Below are 7,080 nucleotides of genomic sequence, written 5' to 3'. Positions count from 1 at the left end.
TACGTTGAACGTTCGCTGAACGTTCAGATGAGACATATGTTGTCTCAGGAAAATGTTCGCGACACATCCGTGAGACGTCCCATGAATGACGTAAAAGATCGAACGTCTCGAGAACGTTCAAACTTCATTTGATAAGTATCTTTGAAACGTCATCGAGACCTAAGTGAAACGTTCCGAAAATTCCTTAATTTCTTCAACGTTCATGGTAGGTTCTGTGAACGTTTCGAACGTTCCGGACGAACGTTTCCTGAACGTAAAAAAACCCTGTATTTTCCAAAAAATACGTTTCGGGGACGTTTTTGGGAACGTCCTTCTTACATTTTCAGATCATCTCGAGACGTTCTCAAAACGTTTCCGGAACCTTATTGGCTAATCTAGTATTGCCAGCTCGCCGCTTTTGCCAGGTGTCCGTAATCCTCCCCAGACTTGAATCATTTGATTTCCTATTTCCACAATTTCTATTTTCGTCATTTGCATCACTTTTACGTTTATGAAATTAATTTATCAAGTTCTTCTGCGGTAAAAATGTCATTTTCTTTTGTACATTCATAACTCCACTCGCGGAATCACCAGAAATGAGTGCTGGTTTCTTCGATTGCAATAATTTAGAATCAGTTTCATCACCTGTAGTTGACACAATTTTTAGATTTTAATTTCATGTCCTCAGCATCGGTGCAAATTTCGCAACACTGTTCGAATTACTGTCCATTACATTATCCTTGGTTCTGTAGTGAGCAGTTCCACGTCAAAACGTGAGGCGATAAAAGTCGATGTCAGAGATTTCCTTGGCGATTATTTTCCTGAAAGATTGTCTAAAAACGAACATTTTGAAAAAAAATAATTAAAAAATATTGAAAATTGATAAAGTTATGATTTTTTGAAAATTTGGATTTTTTTTGAATTGATAAATTGAGGTGATTTTTTTCTTCAAATTGACACCGACATCTAATTTCGGTCTTGAGCTATCCAATTGCCCTTTGGCACACGAAATAAACAAAAAAACCTTCAAAATGAGATGTCATACGTGGCATTCCATGCGATTCTACTGGCTTTATTAGACAAAACGTGTTTTTTTTCAATTTCAATTATCTCAAATCACGTCATTTTTTAAAAATCTGAAATTTTCACCAAAAATCGTCAGTTAGTTGATGAATATTTCGATGGCAATTAAAGTTATTTCTTCGCAGTAGTTCACTGGAAATTAATGTTTCAATCATGGAAACTAATAAAAATTTTAAAAAATGAGGGTTAATTATCGGCTGATCTTGAAGATGAGTGGTTTTTCGATAAAATACTCGTAAACGGAGAACTTTTTTAATTATTCTATTCATGTATACCATGAGGGCGGTAGTTCTCCGACAGTTAAGGGTAACCCAATCATCAATAGCGGATTATTCGATCATTTTTTCGTCAAATATGAAGTCTACCGTTTCGAAAGTTATCTTTGATGTTTTTGGAACAAGAATGAGCTTGATTTCGATTGAAAAACCCAGAAATTTGATGAATATTTATAAAAACAAAACACAGCTCCCTGGATTGAGTTCTCAGACACCACAAATCCACCCGTGTCAGTTCTCGGACGACATGGTCAAGCATCTGAAGGGTCCAATTTGACAAGGGCCAAGCACCTGAAGGGTTCAATTTGACGAGGGTCAAGCGTCCAGATGGTTCAAATCCACGAGGGTCACGAGGGTGGAATTTAACGAGGTTCAAGTGCCTGAAGGGTCTGATTTGACGAGGGCCATGAGGATTCAATTCAATGAGAGTCAAATATCTAAAAGGTTCAATTTCACGAGGATCGAACGTCTGAAGGGCCCAATTGCACGAGGGTCACGAGTGTTTAATTTAACGAGGGTCAAGCGTCTGAAAGGTCCAATTCCATGAGGATCACGAGGGTTTAATTTAACGAAGGTCAAGCGTCTGAAGGATCCAATTTTACAAGGTTCACCACGGTTCAATTTAACGAGGGTCAAGCGTCTATCGAATTCAATTTTACGAGGGTCACGAGGGTCAAACGTCTGAGGGATCTCATGACCTATGTGAAATTGAGACCTTCAGACCCTTGACCCTCGTGATATTGGACCCTTCAGACACTTGACTCTTGTTAAATTGAACCCTGTTGGCCCTCATGGAATTGAACTCTGTAGACACTTGACCCTCATGATCCTCGTCAAATAGAACCCTTCGTCAAAATATATGGTCAGAGGCTCTTCATGAGTTGACAATGAAGAAATTTACGGGAAATGGCATTTTCGACGCATTTGGGAATTGTGAATGTGTTGGATCTCGATCTCTTCAGAGTTACTCCACACGAAACATTTTCAAATGATGTAGTTATGATGTGCGGAGGTGTTGAATCTTTATACACACTTGAAGGTCCATGAGGTTCCATTCAACACGCTGTGATATAATTGTAATCGTAATCTCTTCCCACAATTACGCCTATTGTCCATTTGTTTTCAGAAACGATAATCACTCCGTCTCGAACTGTTGCGATCTGTGTAAACTTGCACCTCGACTTGAGCGTTCCATGATCTGATAATAAATCAGAAAGTCATTCATTCTCAAGATCATTCGATAATTAACCCTAATTTTTCTGAATTTTCATTAGTTTGCATGTTTAAAACATTAACATCTGGTGTACTACCGCGAAAAAATAACTTTTACTGACACCAAAACATTCGGCATCTTACTGAAGTTTTTTATTAAAAATTTCAGATAAAATAAAGAGGTATTTGAGATACTTGGAATTGACAATAAAATTGAAAAAATGAAATTTCCGTAAATTCCTTCATTATCAACTCTTGAAAAGCCTCTGACCATGTATTTTAATTAAATAATCAGGGCAATAATGATGGGATTTACGGCAGAAATTTCTCAAAATAATTTGTAACAGGAAACCCAGTCGGTTTCTCTATCTACTGCCCATTCTATCTTATGACTCTTGATCAAATCATACCAACGCATATACATTGATAGAATAATCAAAAAAGTTCTACGTTTATGAGTATTTTATCGAAAATCCACTCATCTTCAAGATCATCCGATAATTAACCCTCATTTTTTTGAATTTTTATTAGTTTCCATGAGTGAAACATTAATTTCCAGTGAACTACTGCGAAGAAATAACTTTAATTGCCATCGAAATATTCATCAACTAACTGACGATTTTTAAAAAATGACGTGATTAGAGATAATTGAAATTGAAAAAAAAAACACGTTTTGTCTAATAAAGCCAGTAGAATCGCATGGAATGCCACGTATTACATCTCATTTTGAAGGTTTTTTTATGTTTATTTCGTGTGCCAAAGGGCAATGTGATAGCTCAAGACCGAAATTAGATATCGGTGTTAATTTGAAGGAAAAAATCACCTCAATTTATCAATCAAAAAAAAAATTTTCAAAAAATCATAACTCTGTCAATTTTCAATATTTTTCAATTTTTTTTTTCAGAATGTTCGTTTCTAGACAAGCTTTTAAGAAAAAAAGTGGAAAAAGTGGATACCTAACCTCGAATATGAATGACACACTGTCTCAGAGGATGACATACAACTGTGCCAAGTGCCATAAACAAGTTTCGAAGGATGTAAGCGAGTGCAAGCTATGCCTCAAATTTTTCCACCCCGGATGTGCAAAAATCCATAAAATATATAATACTGACGATGAGCTCGTTCTATGCACTGGAGAGGTTACACGTACGCCTGTGCCAAAATCAAGTGCAGGCACTGAGCAACCAGTGTTTCATATGCAAGTTGATAATACGACCTCAAATGCTTTCCAGGAGGCCCCAGATAACAATAACAGCGAAGTACAGAGTCAGTTGTCTGGATGTAATATGAATCCCTCAATGTTTAACTTCAATTTCCAGTTGGATAACAATATACATGACAGAGAAGGAAACAGAAACAAGAGAAAGAGGATAAGGGGAGAGGATGGGATGAGAGAGGTAAACAGTGATTTGATGTGTTATAAAATTGATGTGTTAACCGAGAAAATTGACGAGTTAAAAAATCTTCATAATCAGAGTGAAGTGTTCAAAAAGGAGGTCAAATCTATTTTGAAAAATGAGCTGTCATCAATAGACAATAAACTGAAATCTGACATGGCTTTAATGAAAGGTGAAATTCAAGAAATGAAGACTCTGATAATGAAAATTATTTCTGGAAATCAAAGTGAGAGTGTGCAACGAGAACCACATAATAATGGAAATTCAAATCACGCAAATACAGTACAGTCGAATACTGACATCCATGCAAAAGTATCTGCAAGCAAGAAAAAGAAGGCTGGGAAACAAAATAATGAAGCAGTGATTGTTGTTACACTGAAAAACACAGCTGAAGGTACAAATAATACTGAAAATCTCATCAAGAACAAAATTGATATTGATCATCTGGATGTAAGTGAATGTACAATGAAAAAATCAGTGAAGGGCAAAGTTATTATTGGTTGCAAAAGTACAGAAGAAAGACAAAAAGTTGCAGAAGCTATAGGATTAGAATTGGGATCGCAGTGTTCCGTTACTATCCCGAAAAGCTCAAAATTCCGAATTAAAATCATAAACATTGATATTAAAAATAAAGAAAAATCAAATACAGACTTGGTAAAAAGCATTGTGAAACAGAATAAACTTGATTTAATTGATGGTTGCAGTGAAATCAAATTAGTGAATAAATGGTCAGTTAAGAAATACAATAATCTAACGGGTATTGTAGAGGTAAATGAACAGATTCATCACGACATTCTGAGCAGAGGTTTTCTTCATATCGGATGGAATAAATGCAAAGTTTTTGATTATGTAAAAGTCACTCGTTGTTTCAAATGCTGGGGATTTTATCATATTGCTAAATTTTGTAAAAAGAATGAAATCTGTGGAAAATGTGCAGAAAATCACCCAACATCAACCTGTACAAATGATCAATTGAAATGTGTCTCATGTTTAAAATATAAGAAGGAATTGAATCTGAATGATAACGAAACTGAACATACGGTGCATGATAGAAAATGCCCATCATATAAGAATTTTTTAGTCAAGCAGAGAAACAAGCATGCCATATTAATTTAGGTAAAACACAAATGTACAGGAAGAGAGGAAAACTGTTGGTCATGTATATGAATGTACGTAGCTTGATTCACAACAAAGATGAAATAGAGGAATTGATAGTAAAACTGAAAAAGCCATCAATATTAATCTTTACTGAAACTAGAGTTACCGAAGAAATTGAGGATGAAGAAATAGCAATAAAAGGTTATGATGTAGTTAGATGTAATTCTGAGAAAAGGGCGACAGGAGGGGTTTTAATGTACATAAGTAAAAATATCAGATATAAAAAAATTGTGAATAGTAAAATTGTAAATAATTGCTGGATACTTGGTGTGAAAATTATGGGTAAGAACTTCAAAGGGATATTAATGGGTGCCTATCATTCACCGAGTTCTAGTGACTCGGAATTTATTGATTTCACTGAAGATATCTGTGAAACAGTTGGACAGGAAGATGATTGTATACGCATGGGCGATTCCAATATAAATTTTAAGGAAGATTCATTTTACTCAAAGAAATTGAAGAATATGTTTGAAGGGTTAGGGATGAAGCAACTGATAAGTGAACCAACGAGAATAGAAAAAAAACACAGCTACGTTAATAGACCTCTTATTCAGTAATAATTATGTTAATACAAAGGTAGTTCATAGCCCCAAAATCACTGACCATGCTTTCATAGAAGTGGAATTGGGTGAAATTGAAATTGAGACTGACGATAATTTACAAACAATGAAAATAAGAGACCTTAAGAAATTTAGTGCTAATAGTTTTAAAGAAAAATTTAAGAATAATACTGGCTGCGTGACTTCGAATGTAAATGCAAATAATAGTATGACTCTAGAAGACGAAGCAAATATGCTAATTGATACATTAATTGAAACTTTGAATGCAGAAGCTCCAGTAAAGACGATTGTTAAGAGAGACAAAATTAAAGATAAAAATTGGTTCGATGACAATGTGAAGCGACACATAAATGAACGAGATCAACTCTACAAAATTGCTATGACTAATAAAACTGAGGTTAACTGGCTTAACTATACAAATAAAAGAAATATTACTGTAGCAGGAGTACGTAAAGCTAAAAAGAAATACTATGAGAGCGAAATTGACAATAATAAAAATGACAGTAAAAAAATGTGGAAAACTCTGAAGGAGGTATTGCATAAAAAACCAAATAGTAATTTACCGAATGAAACTGACTTTGACGGTGATCTCAGTAGTAATGACAAAGAAATTGCAAATAAATTTAACAATTATTTTGTAAACAGTGTCAATGACATTATTAATAGTATAAAAAATGTAGAATGGAATTTAGATGCAGTATCGAACTTAGATCCCAAGTTTGAAAAATTCGAAAAATTTAAATTTGTAAATAATGAAGAAATTTATAAACTGATTGAGCAGATGCCAAAGAATAAGGGAACCATTGAGGGGATATCGAGTGATATATTGCAAATAGTTCTCGATGTCCCGGGAAATCGATTAAGTGAAATTTTTAATAAGTCATTGGAGCAAGGGTATGTTCCAACTAAATGGAAACATTCTGAGATTATTCCAATTCAGAAAGTCAATAACACGATAAAAGCTGTAGAATTCAGATCTATTAATATGTTACCTCAGTATGAGAAAGTCCTTGAAAAAATAGTCTCCATTCAACTAATTGATTACCTCGAAAAAAATGAAATTTTGATTAATGAACAATTCGGTTTTAGGAAAGATAGATCGTATGAAAAAGCTGTCCAAGATGTTATCTCTACATGGAGGAATAATATTGATCAAGGGAATATTATCGGTGCAATATTTATAGACTTAAAAAGAGCATTTGAGACTGTAGATCGTAATATATTGTTAATGAAGTTGAAAAAATATGGTATCGATGGTAAAGTGTGGGATTGGTTTAATTCTTACTTACATGAACGTACTCAAAATGTGATTTATCGCTCGGGAATATCCGAAAAAATTGAAGTGACAGCAGGAGTTCCATAGGGTTCGGTATTGGGACCGTTATTATTTTTGATATATATTAATGACATAGCAGA

The sequence above is a fragment of the Diachasma alloeum genome, unplaced genomic scaffold (assembly GCF_001412515.2).
Source record: "Diachasma alloeum isolate Michigan unplaced genomic scaffold, Dall2.0 Dall_scaffold_00218, whole genome shotgun sequence".
NCBI classification, from domain to species: domain Eukaryota; kingdom Metazoa; phylum Arthropoda; class Insecta; order Hymenoptera; family Braconidae; genus Diachasma; species Diachasma alloeum.
This window is presented reverse-complemented; position numbering follows the sequence as displayed.